Raw genomic sequence first — 15087 nt, 5'->3', positions numbered from 1 at the left:
GTGTCTTCTATTATTCTTTTAAGTGTTTTACTTGGTCCACCATGGTCTTCATGATATCTTTGGTTCAAGTCCAGCTAGTCTTGTAAAACTAGACTGAGACAGTGGTAGAAGGTCAGCACTGTTGCCAGACCAATCCAAATTGAACTCCCTGCATCCACACATTACTGAGTCACATGACAGAGATAGGACATTCAAAGGAATGATTTTGCAGGTCTAAGTTGTAAGTTACTGGTAAATTAGCTACAAAACCAAATCTGCTGCAATAGGAGACAGCAAAGCTTCACTCCCAAATGCCTGATATGATCACCAGAACAAGAACCACTGTGCAGCCCTATGCCCCAAAGATCCTCCACTGTCAGGATCAGAAAATGTCATATGGGGCTGCCTTCAGGAGAGTGAACCTAATGAAAGCATCTAGTCTGGACAGAGTACCCAGCTGAAAACCTGTGCAGACGAATTGGCCAATATTTTCATCATCAATCACAATATTTGAACAAATATGGGAACCATACATGAAATACAATAGAGAAATCCTACCATGAACCTCCACCACCTAAAATGACAGGAGAAGACAACAAAATGAACTGACTCAGTATATAAAAGTAAAAAATAAAAATTTCTTGTTTATTTTATTAAGTGACAACATTGTTTAATGGATTTAATGTATCTTATAGATTGAACTTTGAATAAATGGGAAGGGGGGAGAGGGAGGGAGGGAAGGGAGGGGGGAAAAGGGGAGAAAATGACTGTATATATTCAAGAGAAAAATGTCTGTATGTATTTTGGTCAATATGGTTTATTGTGTAAAAAATTAAAAAAAAATCTTCAGTCTCACTCCCACATGGTATGATACTCATCTACAGTATTTCAAACAGGCCTCAACTGTACTGGTGCCCAAGAAGAGTATGGCAACCTGCCTAAATGCCTACTGACCAGTGGCACTCACATTCACAGTGATGAAATGTTGAGAGGCTGGTGTTGGAGCATACCAGCTCCTATCAGAGCTGTGACATGGATCGATTCCAATTTTCCTACTGCAGCAACATGTCTACGGCAGATACCATCTCACTAGCTCTACACAAAACCCTGGAACATCTGGATAGCAAGGATGCAAACTTCAGGATGCTCCTTATTGGGTATAGTTTGACATTCAACACCATCATCCCCTCAAAACTGATCAGCAAATTCTAATACCTAGGACTCTACACCCCAGTGTGTAATTGGATCCTGGATTTCCTCACCTCCAATCCCCAATCTCCTCCATGATCTGCATCAGTAACAGAGCATCACAGGCTCTCTATGACAACACCATATATAAATTTGCTTATGACACCACAGTCGTGGGCTGTGTAACAAAGGGATGATGAATCAGTATATTACAGGAGGAAGATTTCCTGAATGGTGCACTCATCACAATCTCTCATTTAATGTTACCAAACCATGAAGCTGTTGTCGACTTTTGGAAGGTAAAAACCAAGGTTGTACAATCCAGTGATCAAGGGGGTGGTGGAGGTGGTCAGAAAATATACATTTTTGGGAGTCACTATCTCAGAGAACCTTTGTTGGACCCAACATACTAATGGCGTCTTGAAGAAAGCGTTCAGTGCTTCTACTTCCTCAGGAGTTTGCGGGGGTTTGATATGACATTGTAAACCTTGGCAAACTTCCACAGATGTGTAGTGGAAAGTGTGCTGAATGGCAACATCAATACCACAGAGCAGAAAGTGCTATAAAAATGTAGTGGACAGATGTAGAGCCCAGTACAAAGGCAAATCTCTCCCCACCAGTTTGTTTACATACATTTTTTTCATGGTTTACATTTCTCTCTTTTGAATATGGTATCCTTTTCTTGAGTAAAGTTTGAACTACTGATAAGTAGAAATTCTGCCTGGCCTGCAGGCAATAAGAATTTCAGGGTTGTATGTGATGTCATGTATATTCTCTGACAATAAATTTGAACTTGAACTTTCAATTAGTGCATTTAAACTACTCTCACCTGGATTTTAATATCAATGGCAACATCTGAAAAGAACAGAATAAACTGAAAGTGGAGTGCGCAGAACATGAAAATATCTTTTGTTTACCATGAAAAATATTTAAAATCAAAGCTACAATGCAATCCTTTTTAATGCTTTATATATTAAAAACTACACAATTGTTTATGAATTGAAACATTTCAACATCTTCAAATTTCTGTTTTATTAAGAGGGAATATTGTCCTGTCAAGAGTATGACCCTGCCTAATTGCCTGAATGTGCATGAGATTGTCTGATCTCAGAAGCTAAGCAGGCTCAGACCTGGTCAGTACTTGGAGGGATGGACAAAGTGGCCTTATGGTAGACAAAAGCCAAAGAATTTCATGTACGTTACATTCTAAAAAATATAGTATTACATAATAATAATGGAACCTTTACCTTATTTTCTGGTTATAAAATATACATTTTTCTTTAACCACCTCTACCTTCAGGACATGCAAAATATTGGTTCTGCATAATTCTCAGAGACTGAGAGGTGGGGGATGCTGCTGTCGACTTACCTTTGTTGGGAGTGGTGCTGGCCACGTAAGCGATGCAATGCATTTGAGTAACAGTGCGCTTGCGTGAGTATATTCTTTATTTGTTTGTATGCTGTGGTAAATCAGTGCTGTTACAGATCAACACAATCTACAAAATGAAGCAAATAGGATTTTGCAAAATATCTCAGCTTCAGCAATCCTGAACTGACCCTCAAAAGCTTGAGGACAAGGCAGAGAAGTTGTGGCCACCTGTTCCATGTGAAACATGAGAAACAGGCCAAATTGTGACTCCAGCCATCAAAGGAAGATCACCTCAACACAGAAAGTGAATGCCAGTGGTAGGACTGAAACCAAGATCATCCATCCAGGTGACAGGAATTCTGTTGATATTGTCTAAAAGATGATGAATGCTTGTCTGAACAAGTATAATTTGGAGTAGAATGATGGAAACAAGTAAAAACATGCTGAAATAGTGAAATCCAAAGCATAAAAGTTGCTGTTAATCTAGTAATAAGAATGTTGAAAATATTCAGCCAATCTGGCACCATCTGTAGAGAGAGAAAAACAGAATTAATGTCACAGACTGTATCAACCAGGTCAGTTCTGACACAAACACGAATGACTAGTTACTCCTGTGTGTCTTTGAATGGACACTCTTGCTTCTGTTTTTCTTGATGATGAGGGTGCCAGACTACGCTAGTGGTGTCTCTTTATGTGCCTACTGGCCTCCCCACACAAGGCCAGAAGAAGCTAAGTCGAGGATCACACACTGGGTACAAACTCTGTAGGAGGGCAGAAGGCAAGAATCCTATCATATGTCTAAGACAGGTACAAGTCCTCATAATTCTTGCCTGCCTCAAATATTAAGCCGTCACACACCATCAATGTTCTTTTGAAGGGTTTCTGGCCACTGGAATCACAGTGGACATGACAAAATAATCAGAAAAGGGTTTTTTTTAAAAGAGTGAATCGAACATATCTACTCTGCAACACCCGTGCAACCTTTTAAAAGCCAGAATCACGCGCTGTAATCGTGCACCGATGTCACATGGCCGGTTCAATGCCTCTTGGGAGTAGCAATGCCGCCATAATGGCGCTACACGCAACCCCCCCCACCCCCACCACCCCCCCAGAAATGGCAGAGTTTTGTCCGTTTTTTTAGGTTGGTGACCTCTGCGATGGACAGTTGACTGCTGTAGTGGGAAGACTTGTCTACAAATGAAATGAGCTCTGAATTATGCGAAGATAAAAATGGAAAGAAAACAATTCATGACTGCTCATTCGATAAATATTTTAACTCATGGGACTTAAACATGTTTGTGTGAATAGTAAGTCACCCCAGCTGAGGTTATTCATATCCATTTAAATGAGATTGTGATGTAAAGTGGTGGGAGAGGTGATGAAATCTTCCACTGACTGAGTAATATTAGAAACCTGACTGAAGACTTCTGTTTGCTCGGTCACATGAGCATCTTCATGCTGTCCTTCCAGAAGGTTGGATAAGTACATGGATGTGAGGGGATTGGAGGGTTATGGAGAGGGAGCAGGTAGGTGGGACTAGTGGAGTTCACTTAAATTGGTGCGGACCAGAGTGGCCGAGATGGCCTGTTTCCGTACTGTAATTGTTATATGGTTACCTGAAATTACTGAAAACAATATGAAGTTTCAAGGGCTGCAACGCACTGGAACAGAAGATGAAGCATTACTCTTTGAGTTTGCATTGCGCTTTGTTGAAGGCCAAAGGCAGATAATTCACAATAGCTGTTGGATGGAGAATAAAAGTGACAGGCATCTGGAAGCTCAAAATCAACCTTGAAAATGAGCATGGTGTCTAACAAAATGATTTCCAAATCTACTTAAGTTTTAAAAAATTATTATTAGAGATACAGCACTATAGCAGGCCCTTCTGGCCCACGAGCCCGTACTGACCAATGGTATTTCCTCTTGTGTCGAGGAAATGACATAATTCATACCAAATATGAAGTATCAAGTTGGAAGAAGTGCAGGTGATTTGCTGCTTTACCTGCAAGGGATTTTCTGATCTCTGGATGGTGGGATAAGGCAAGGTGCTGTATCAACTGCACTCTGTAAGATAAAGTGATTGGGAGAGATGGAAGAATGAACCAGGGAGTCATGAAGGGTATAGTTTCTTTGCAATGCTGAAAGGGAAAGGAAAGATGTGTCTGGGGCTGGAATTTTACAGATGCCGAAATCTTAGTGAATGTGGTAAATATTACAGAAAATGATCTGTTGTATTCAGAAGCTAATGGTTCTTGGACAAATTCCTTTTTCTGGCAGAGAGGGGAGGGGATGAGAGCAGGAAATGGGGCAGATGCATTGGGACCTGTGCAACCATGGAAGAGAGAGAAGCATTGGTGTGGCATGTCTGGTCATCAGCATAGCTATAAGAATGGAATGGAACAGAATAGCTCTAGGAATCTGAGGTCTTACAAAAGATTTTATTGTCACTTTTACTGACATTACAGTTTTAATGTATGATTTGTCTAATTAGTTAAATATGCTCCCAGTTGGTTTGGTGGGCTTTGAACATGCTGCCTGGACCAATGATCCAGGGAGTTTGGCTACTAGCTCAGTAACATGACCACTAAACCAGTGTCCTCCTAACACTGATAAAGTTACCTATCTTGGAGATAATTATCTATTATTTATAATTGAATTGGGAATAATGTCATCAAATCAATGAGAGAACATTATCAATATTTTGTCTAAGATCCAGGATATAAAACCATTTTAAATATTATATAAAATTCTTATAAAATATTACAGAATTAAAATGGACCAAATATACTGTCGCTCCAATTAAGAGATTTTGTTGGTAATTTCTGCCTCCTCTTTAAGCAACAATATATTCATGGATATTCTTCTTTGGCTCTCTTCAATATTCTGGTATTATAGATACTGAGTCTTAGCCATTGCCCAACTTTTGAAAGGATTATTCACCAGCAGAGGTTTGTCACAATATTTCACAATTCAGAATTACCTCAAATGCAGATACTGGAACAGCAGATGCCTGATTGAAATCATTTAATAAAATTCAAAATTATAAACAATTTTTTTTCTTGTGCAGCCTGGTTGTGGATTCCCAAAGTAACAAAGATTTATGGTCATCATGGTAGTGTTGGATTTATCAGGTTTACAACCGTTAGTAAAATGAATTGCTCTGCACATGTTGGAATGCAAGGGATTGAACTTGAGAGTGAGTTGTGAAACTTATATTGAATGAATAATGCTTCCATTGGCTCAACTCCCCTGGAATCACCACTCATTTCCTCCCAGGAACACCTGAATTGATGGTGTACAGCACAAATTTCATAAGTGCTACCCAATCCCGACTTAAATGTGTTCTGGTCAGCAGCTGATCCTTGGATAATGAGGAGTTGAGGACCACTTTCCAAATGATGTCAATAGGTTTTTCGCAGCCAGCAAAAAGGTAGGGATTTGGTGGGGGGGGGGGGGGGGGGTAATGCAGGCTGTAAAACTCTTCAATCCTCTTCAGATTTTAAACCAAATTAAAATAATTAAAACGGTTTAAAAATAATTGTGAAGAAACACAAACTAAAACAAAATAATTAAGTAATTTTTCCCCCTAATCTTTGCCTTACAATCCCCATTGAAGTATATGAGGTCTCGAATTCAGTGCTGGAATCAGAGGAGAATCCGATGCAGGGTCCAAAGAGAAACTCCCATATCGAGGCATCTCAGTAAGACTAGCGTGGATGTGAAGAATTTAGTTATTTCAATTTCAACGTTTGAACACGTACAGTTCCAATTGGAATCATTGGTAAAGTTAGAATGATCTGGTCTTGTTCTGCCCTCATTTAGACAGCTTGGAAAGAGAATCAATGTCCAATGTTTTTAGTTTACAAACCTGTCCTCCGATTAAGATTGCCATTTGAAAAGCAGTATTCCAGAATAAATATATATCAGTACAATATGGCCATGTGCCCAGTTGTAACAGTAGTTTGTTTAATACTAAATTAAGGTTCTCATGGAGAGGGCATAGATCTTACAGAAAATTCTAATAGAGCAAACCTTTCATTAACCTTGATGTTAGACAACAAGCCAGTGAGTTTTCTTTCATTGCAGACAGGAAATGGTTTTTGGTGCCAGATACTGGTTTGCCCTCATGGTTTACAGCATTAAATTGAACTCTAGGAAAATTAGAGTTCCTAAAGCTAATGAAAGAACATTAATTGGGCAATAAACAACTCTTAATATCATGGTAAAAGACATGATTTCTCTTTGTGATGTTAAATGCACACCATTAAATACCATCAACTAAACATCCCTAAAGTCACAATAATTGTAAGTGCTTTATAGATTTCCAGAATTTACCTTGGCATTTTCATTAAAAAAGGATAAGAGTTATATAAATTTAATTTCTGGAAATTTATCCATGTATGAAGATCCAGTAACTGGATTCTGAGCTTCCCAACAGAAAGACCAGACTATGTGGGTTGGCAGCAGAACATTGAGCACCATCATATTGAGCACTGGTGCATCTCAGCCCACTCTCATTCACGCTATTGACTCACAAATGCAACACTAGATGCAGCTCCAACAGTCATCAAGTTTGCAGATGACAGTAGAAGGCCTCATCAGCAACTATGATGTTGCTCTAGAGGTGGGAAAAATGGGTGGAATGGTGCGAGAATAACAACCTGAGTTTCAACACAGACAAGACAAAGGAGTTAATTGTGGACTGCAAGAGGTCCAGGGACAACTGCTTTCCACTACACATTAATAGCTCAGTAATGGAGAGAGAAGAGAGAACCAAGTTCCCCAGAGTCCACTTAAGAAGTGATCTATACTGAACATTTCACTTATCAGGAAGGCCCAACTGCACTTCCTGAGAAGACTGATGTGAACAAGATGACCAGCCACTATCCGTGCACTGGGGGAGGCACACATGGGGTAGGGTGGGAGGAGCCGCACAAAGGGGGGGGGAAGGAGCCTCATCAGAGAGGGGAAACTGCATATCCAGCCAGTCTGCTGGCCATAGGTTGCCCACCCCAATCTAAACCTTCCCCACCTCATATCCATAACCTCATTTTCCTTGCCTCCACGTGCTTGTCTAAGAGTACTTGAAATGTCCCAATTGTACCAGCCTCCACCATCACTTTCAACAATGCATTCCAGGAACCCACTACTCTATATTAAAAAGAAAACATATTCCTGACGACTCACCTAAATTTTTCTCCGCTTGCCTTATACTGATGTCCTCTGGTATTTGCTAGTCATCCTGGGGAAAAAAATTTGCTGGATGTCCACCCTATCTATGCCTCTCTGAACCTTGTATACCTCTATTAAGTCACCTTTCTGGACTAAATTGAAAGTTCCTTTCTCTAAAAAGAAAAGCCAGAGATCTGTTAAACTTGCCTCAGAAAACACATTCTCCAATCCAGACAACATCCTGGTAAATCTCATCTCTGCATCCGCTCCAAATGTTCACATCCTTCCTGTAATGAGGCGACCAGAACTGAACACAATATTCTCAGAGGGATCTAACCAGAGTTTTAGATAGTTGCAACATTACCTCATGGCTCTTGAACTCAATCCCCTGACTAATGAAGGCCACCACACCCCAAACCTTACCCAAACTACCAGCACAGCAAACTTGAGAGATCTAGGGATTTAGTCACCAAGGTCCCTGTTCTTGTGCCATTAACCACCCTCAAATTTAATCTTCCAAACTGCATCACTTCAACAGATTGTACTCCATCTGGCCCCTTTCCACCCTACTCTGCATCTTATATCCTGTGGCAATCCACGACAACCTTCTACATTATCCACAACACCTCCAACCTTTATATCATCTGGAAGCTTACTGACACATTCTTCTACTTCTTCGAGCAGGTCACTTCTAAAAATCACAAAGTGTAGGCATCCCAGAACAGATTCCTGTAGAACTCCACTAGTCACTGACCTCCAGGCAGAAAACATTCCATCTACCACTACCATCTGCTTTCTGTAGGCAAGCCATATCTGAATGCACACAGCCAAGATTCAATGGATTCCATGGAACACTACTTCCTGATTGTCTAAGCAAGGGCAAACTTGTCGAACGCCTTACTAAAATCCATCAATGTTATCTCTAACACTTTGCTTTCATCATTGGTTTCGTTATTTCCACAACAACACTCACTTTGGCTTCAAAGGCATAATGTGTCCCTCTCAGAGCTGGCTATCCCTGAGAAGAAAATGCCTCTCTAAATGCTCGTAAATCCTGTCCCCAAGAATCCTCTCCAATAGTTTTCCCATTACTGATGTATGATTCACTAGTCTATAATTCCCAGGATCTCCCTTTGTTAAACATGGGAACCACATTTGCCATTTTCCAATCCTTCAGTACCTCCCCTGTGGCCAGGGATGATGCCAAGATAATTGCCAACATCACAGAAACCACTTGCCTCACTTCCTGGGGTATATCTCGTCTGGTCCCGGGGACCTAACTATTTGAATGTTTCTCCTTTTCAAGCTTGTCCTATTCTGACCTCACACTGATCAAGATCCATCTTGGAGAACGCTGAAGCAAAGTATTTATTTCGGACTTTTCCTATCTTATCGTATACCCCGATACCATTTGTAGGCATACATTGCATTTGGATCATCTTGATCTGGATCTACTGATTTTTACTATGTAATTCAAGTATCCTGGAAGCTAATTTAGCCTGGAATCCCCTCCTAAACATTCACTCTTTTCTCCATGAGATGCTCTTTAAAAGAAATTCTATTACTTTAACCTTTTATTCAGCTGTCTTGACACTTCTATCTGACAATGGGACAAATTTGATAACATTTCAGCTTCACTTGATGAGTCATCTGCTGTTAGATTCTGCACCAGGTTAATCCCAATGGGATCCATGAGCTTTTCAATTTCCAATGTTGATAGTACACTGCAATGAAGAAAGTTAAAAATAAGTTGCTTTAGAATTTTAAAATTGCTATCATTTAAAAAAAATTGAATGTTAGTGCCATTATAGACCAAACACTGGTGAAAGTGCCAAACTGCCTGTGAAGGATTTGGAGAAGATACACTATGGGTTTGTTTTCATCCACTCAAATCCATTTGCATCCTTTGAGGACCATCCATCATATAGGGCATTATAGCTTAACCCTCAGATTGTTTCAGCCAGCAAACAGCCAATAGACCTAGATATTTTAGTTACATATCATTTTAATAAATAGAATGCAGAGGTACATCACCAACTTCAAGTCTCCTCCACCTTTCAATGGGATTATGGCTGATCATCTACCCCACACATGTCAAACTCTGGCCCGCGATATAATTATATTTGGCCCACAAGATCATATCAAAAATGTATTAGAGGTGGCCCGCTGGCCGCCGCGCCAGTATAACGCATGCACAGTAACCGCTGTGTCCCAGGGTGAGAGAGAGAGAAAAATCCTGGTCCTTGAAAAGTAGTGGTGGGTGGTTTTATAAACACGCTGTCGTGTCCCCCCGCCCACACCCCTACCGCAGCGCGGCCTGGCTGGTGTCAGGGGAAGCCAAGGCCGCTTCCCAGCGCCCAGAACCCCGGTGGCACAGCGTTTCTTGGAGCTGCAGATGGAGTTGGGACGCCGGAGGGAAGACTGGGGCTCCCCGCCGGGCGATGGGGGCGCCGGCCGCCCTGCGTCTTCCCACCGGAGGGTGCCCGGAGTACACGTGGAGAGCGAGGCTGGTCGGGAAGGTAGGGTGGAACCCCTCGCCAATCTCGGGAGTGGCGTGGGCTGGATCGGGATTAGCCACGCTCACCTGCTCCTCCACCGCTGACCGGGATCCCAGCGTGGTCCTGACCGCGGAGACTGCCTTGGAAAGGTCCTGGGACACCGGCACGGAAAGAAGAGCAGGGTCCGTAGAACATTACAGATCAGAAACAGGCCCTTCGGCCCTTTGACTCTACCTCGTGAAAACCCAACACTGGAGAAACTCAGCGGGTTAAACCGTATCCTTTATCCAGCAGAGAGGTACCTGACAATGTTTGTCCCTTGATCCCCCTCATCAATGTATGAGCGAAAGTCTGTGGTTCTTGTAAAAACACCAGAAGGGAGAAACTCAGCAGGTCAAGGGGGGTCCGGTAGAAACTCAGCAGGTCAAGGGGGGTCCGGCAGAAACTCAGCAGGTCAAGGGGGGTCCGGGAGAAACTCAGCAGGTCAAAGGGGGGTCTGAGAGAAACTCAGCAGGTCAAGGGGGAGGGGTCCAGGAGAAACTCAGAAGGTCAAGGGAAGGGGGTCCGGGAGAAACAGCAGGTCAAGGGGGGTCTGGGAGAAACTCAGCAGGTCAAGGGAGGTCCGGGAGAAACTCATCAGGTCAAGTGGGGTCCGGCAGAAACTTAGCAGGTCAAGGGGGGTCCAGGAGAAACTCAGCAGGTCAAGGGGGGTCCGGCAGAAACTCAGGGGGGGCCTGACCTCGCTAGGACCGTTGCCCATTCCCCCTCCCTGCTGCAGGCCGACCCGCGACTCACGGTGACGGGGCCGCTGATCTGCCGAGATTCCGCCCTGCAGCGAGAGCCGATGCCCCCGCGCTGTCGTTGTCCAACCTGATTGCCCGCAAACCCCGCCCTCCCGCACACAGGCCTGAGTAAGTATTATGAACTTTAATCTCAGGATAAAACTATCTTCCAATAGTTTCATGTCACAGTGATAAATATATTCCTGGTTAAAAATGGTCCTGCACCTGGATACAAGCTCATTAGGTATAAAACTTGAAAAGTGTGTAAATCAAAGGATATCTGTACCAATGGAAAAAGGGCATGGCAAATAACCCTGCTAGAGTTCATGCCCACAATCAGTCACCCATTTGATTGTTTCAGGAATCATGTTTTTCTCCCACATTCTCAATAGCCCTCAGATTTTACTATTCGACAGCACACTAGCAACATTTGACAAATCCTCTATAGAGAAATATTATTTATTGAATAGTTTATTTCTCATTTGTTAATGCTTCTGTAAAGAGTTTATCCAAAACTATTATTAAACATTTATTTTAATAAGAAAAAGTTTAACATTACATATGTTGAAAGAAGAGAAAACATGCAGATGTTGTTGAAAATTTTCAATAAATATTTAGTTCGTCCCTCGACTTAGTCCAAGTTTTTAATTTTGGCCCTCCGTGAATTTGAGTTTGACACCCCTGATCTACCCCATACTAATCTTCACACTCTCTTCACATTCCTAGATTTATGCCCAGAAATCCATGCAAGTACATTTCAAATAGACACAAGAATTGTGTTTCCAGAGCTCTCTGGGACAGAGATTTCACCAATCTGAGTGAAGAAATGTCTCAATTAAGTTATAAATAGCCTGTGGCCTCCCTTCATCCAACTGGTCAAGCACTTTAGGATTTTTTTTAAGCCTTACATTGACCTCCCAGTCTTCAATCTCTAGAGAATGTAGGTCTAACTTTCACCTCTCCTCATATGGCAAGCTTACCATCCCTAGAACCAGACTAGTGAGTGAATTGCTGATCAATGGCAAGTATATCTTTACTTAGGTTAGAAGACCAAAATGGTATACAATACACCATATGTAGTCTCATGGCCCTGCACCATTGCAATAGTGCTCCCTTACTCCTGTAATCGAGAACTCTTGCAATAAAGGTCAATATACCATCAACACTACTTTGTGCCTCGCTGTCTTTCTGTTATGTGCAGAGTGGATATCCTCACTCCTCTCAACTTGTATTCTATCTGTCATGTTCTCATCCACTCATTCAGCTTGTACATCTTCCATCTTAATTATATTCCCAACTAGTTTAGTAACATCACACTTGGACATATTAAATTTGATCTCCTTGGTCAAATATTTGATATAGATTCTGAATAGCAAGGACTGTATTAGATTCCTGCAGTAATCTCCCAGTCACAATATCCTAACCTTCGAAGGATCCATTTATTCTGTTTGCAAATTAATTCTCAGTCCATGTCAGTGCATTGCATTATATTCCACGTGCTCTAAGTTTGAATTTAAGAGGCTCCACACAAGTTCTGAGCCATCATGTTGTGATATCTTGGTTCTTTTTCACACAAGAAGCTTCATATTTTCCATGTTTCTCATTCTTCCATGAGAAAGTTTTCAAATGTTACACATCACAGATAGTGGTATTTCCAGTTTAGCTATTTCAACCTTGACATGAACTATCTTTTCTCCCTGGTCCAATCCCTTCTCACATACATCCATGACACTTCACATGCCCTCTATCTTCTCAACGACATCAGATTCCCAAAACCGGACCACCTCATCTTCACGATGGATGCCCAATCCCTTTATACCTCTATCCCCCACACAGAAGGTCTGAAAACACTTTACTTCTTCCTGGACAAAGACCTAACCAGTCACCCTCTACCACCACTCTTCTCCACCTGGCAGAACTTGTCCTCTTTCTAAGTAACTTCTCCTTTAATTCATACCACTTCCTCCAAATCAAAGGAGTATCCATGGGTACTTGCATGGGTCCCAGCTATGCCTACCTGTTTGTGGGCTTTGTGAAGCAATCCATTCAGCAAGCCTACACAGGTAAGACCTCTCCCAACTCTTTCACTAGTATATCAAAGACTGCATCGGGGCTACCTCACGCACCTGCGATGAGCTTGTCAACTTCATCCACTTCGCGTCCAACTTCCACCCTGATCTCAAACTCATCTGGTCCATCTCCGATAACATACTCCACTTCCTGGATCTCTCCATCTCAGGAGACAAATTTCCACCAACATACTACAAACCCTCCAACACCCACACCTTGACTACACTTCCTCACACCTTGAAACCCTACAAGGATTCCATCTCCTTCTCCCAATTTCAAAGTCTCTGCCTTCTTCCACAAACATGGCTTCACCTCCACCACTATCAACTCAGCCCTCACCTGCATCTCCTCCATTTTCCACTCATCTGCCCTGGCCCCAGATGCAACAAACATAGAATCCCCTCATTCTCATCAACCAGCCCACCATCCTCCACATCCAACACATTATCCGTCAGAATTTCTGGCACTTACCCCAGGATCTCACCACCAGTCATATTTTTCCTTCTCCTCCCCTCTCGGCCTTCCACAGGGACTGCTCCCTCCGTGATTCCCTCGTGCACTCATCCATCCCCACCCATCGCACCTCTGGTACCTTCCCCATGCCCGCACAAGGTGCAACAGCTGCGCCCACACTTCCTCCCTCACCACAATCCGGGGGCCCCAACAGGCCTTTCAAGTGAATCAGTACTTCACTTGTACATCTAGAGGGCTTACTTACTGCATCCAGTGGTCCCTTTGTGGCATTCTCTACATTGGAGGGACCTGCCTCAGTTTGGGAAATCACTTCGCTCAGCACCTTCTCGCTGTGCTCAACAAGTTACCAGTGGACATCCATTTCAATTCTGAGTGCCACTCCCGTGCTCACATCTGTCCATGGCCTTGTGTACTGTCCCACCAAGACCACCCACAAATTGGAGGAACAACACCTTATTTTGGTGTCTGGGCACCCTCCAGCCAGATGGCATGAACATTGACTTTACTGCTTTCCACTAAACCTGCTCACCTTTTCTTTCACCTCCCCCTTTCCTGTCTTTCCAGTTATTCCACTCACTCAGCCGTCCCTCCTCTCCCTCATTGCTGCTTTCCCCTCCCTCTTTTCTCCTGCCTTTGCTAACCCCCCACCCCCACTCTTTTGTTCGGACGGCTGCAGCATTTTCTCATACTTTGATGAAGGGCTCAAGCCCAAAACGTCTGTTACGTATTTTTTACCTTTGGTACATAAAGGACACTGTTTGACCTGCTGAGTTTCTCCAGCATTTGTGTTTTTACTTCATCCACAGTGTCTGCAGATTTTTGTGATTTACTTCTGGCATGAAACCATTGTTTCTAATGCCAGTTACAGTGGAATTCAAGTTTGGAACTCATCTCCAAGAAGCAATGATAAGCAGTCTCTCAGGAAAAAGGTTGCGTTCAATTTCAGATAAACAGTAGAACTGAGAATTTTTTTAAAAAAAAGCAAAATAAAAATATTGATATTGGAAATCTGAATTGAAAAACTCAAATTCTGGATCACTCAGCAGGTATAGCAGTGAAAGAAACAGAGCTCATGTTTTAGTTCCGATGGAAGATCACCACCTCAATATGCTATTTTTGTTTCTCCACAGATGCTGATTGAACAATTTATTGAAATTGGGGTCATTTGAAGCAATACAATAGTAGCCTAGGAGTGTTACAGGCCCAGACATCTTACTCTGCTTTAATCAATGACATTTTCATTGCAAGGTTAGAATAGATGAAGTGCTTTTCAATTTTATTTGCGTAGCCATATGTAATTAAATTGTCTGATCCCAAGACATGGGCAACATCCAGTCCTAAGTTGACAAATGGCAAGGATGTGCTGCCTAAGTGGATATAATGATCAACTCTTAGAAAGTCTAATCACACCCCTAAGACATAGAGTGATACTGACTTCATCAAATTGCCTGCCAATAGCCTGATACTAAAGAGTGAACAGAAACAAAATTAAGCTAGCGACAAACACTGGAAGTACAAGGGAAAAAGCCTGCTAAATGAGACATTAAAAAAAAAT

General features: G+C 42.3%; 1 long non-coding RNA gene across 4 annotated transcripts in view; it reads left to right on the top strand.

Moving 5' to 3' along the window:
• The first annotated feature begins 1353 nt into the window (after positions 1-1353).
• The window catches only part of LOC138753561 (uncharacterized), a 35354-nt gene continuing 21620 nt past the window's right edge, over positions 1354-15087 (top strand). For all 4 annotated transcript variants that reach the window (XR_011351255.1, XR_011351253.1, XR_011351256.1 and 1 more), the window contains exons 1-3: positions 1354-1466; positions 2468-2599; positions 14663-14780. This is a non-coding gene — a long non-coding RNA (uncharacterized lncRNA). The remainder of the gene's footprint in view (positions 1467-2467; positions 2600-14662; positions 14781-15087) is intronic.

This window comes from Narcine bancroftii, chromosome 2, assembly GCF_036971445.1.
Source record: "Narcine bancroftii isolate sNarBan1 chromosome 2, sNarBan1.hap1, whole genome shotgun sequence".
NCBI classification, from domain to species: domain Eukaryota; kingdom Metazoa; phylum Chordata; class Chondrichthyes; order Torpediniformes; family Narcinidae; genus Narcine; species Narcine bancroftii.
This window is presented reverse-complemented; position numbering and strand designations above follow the sequence as displayed.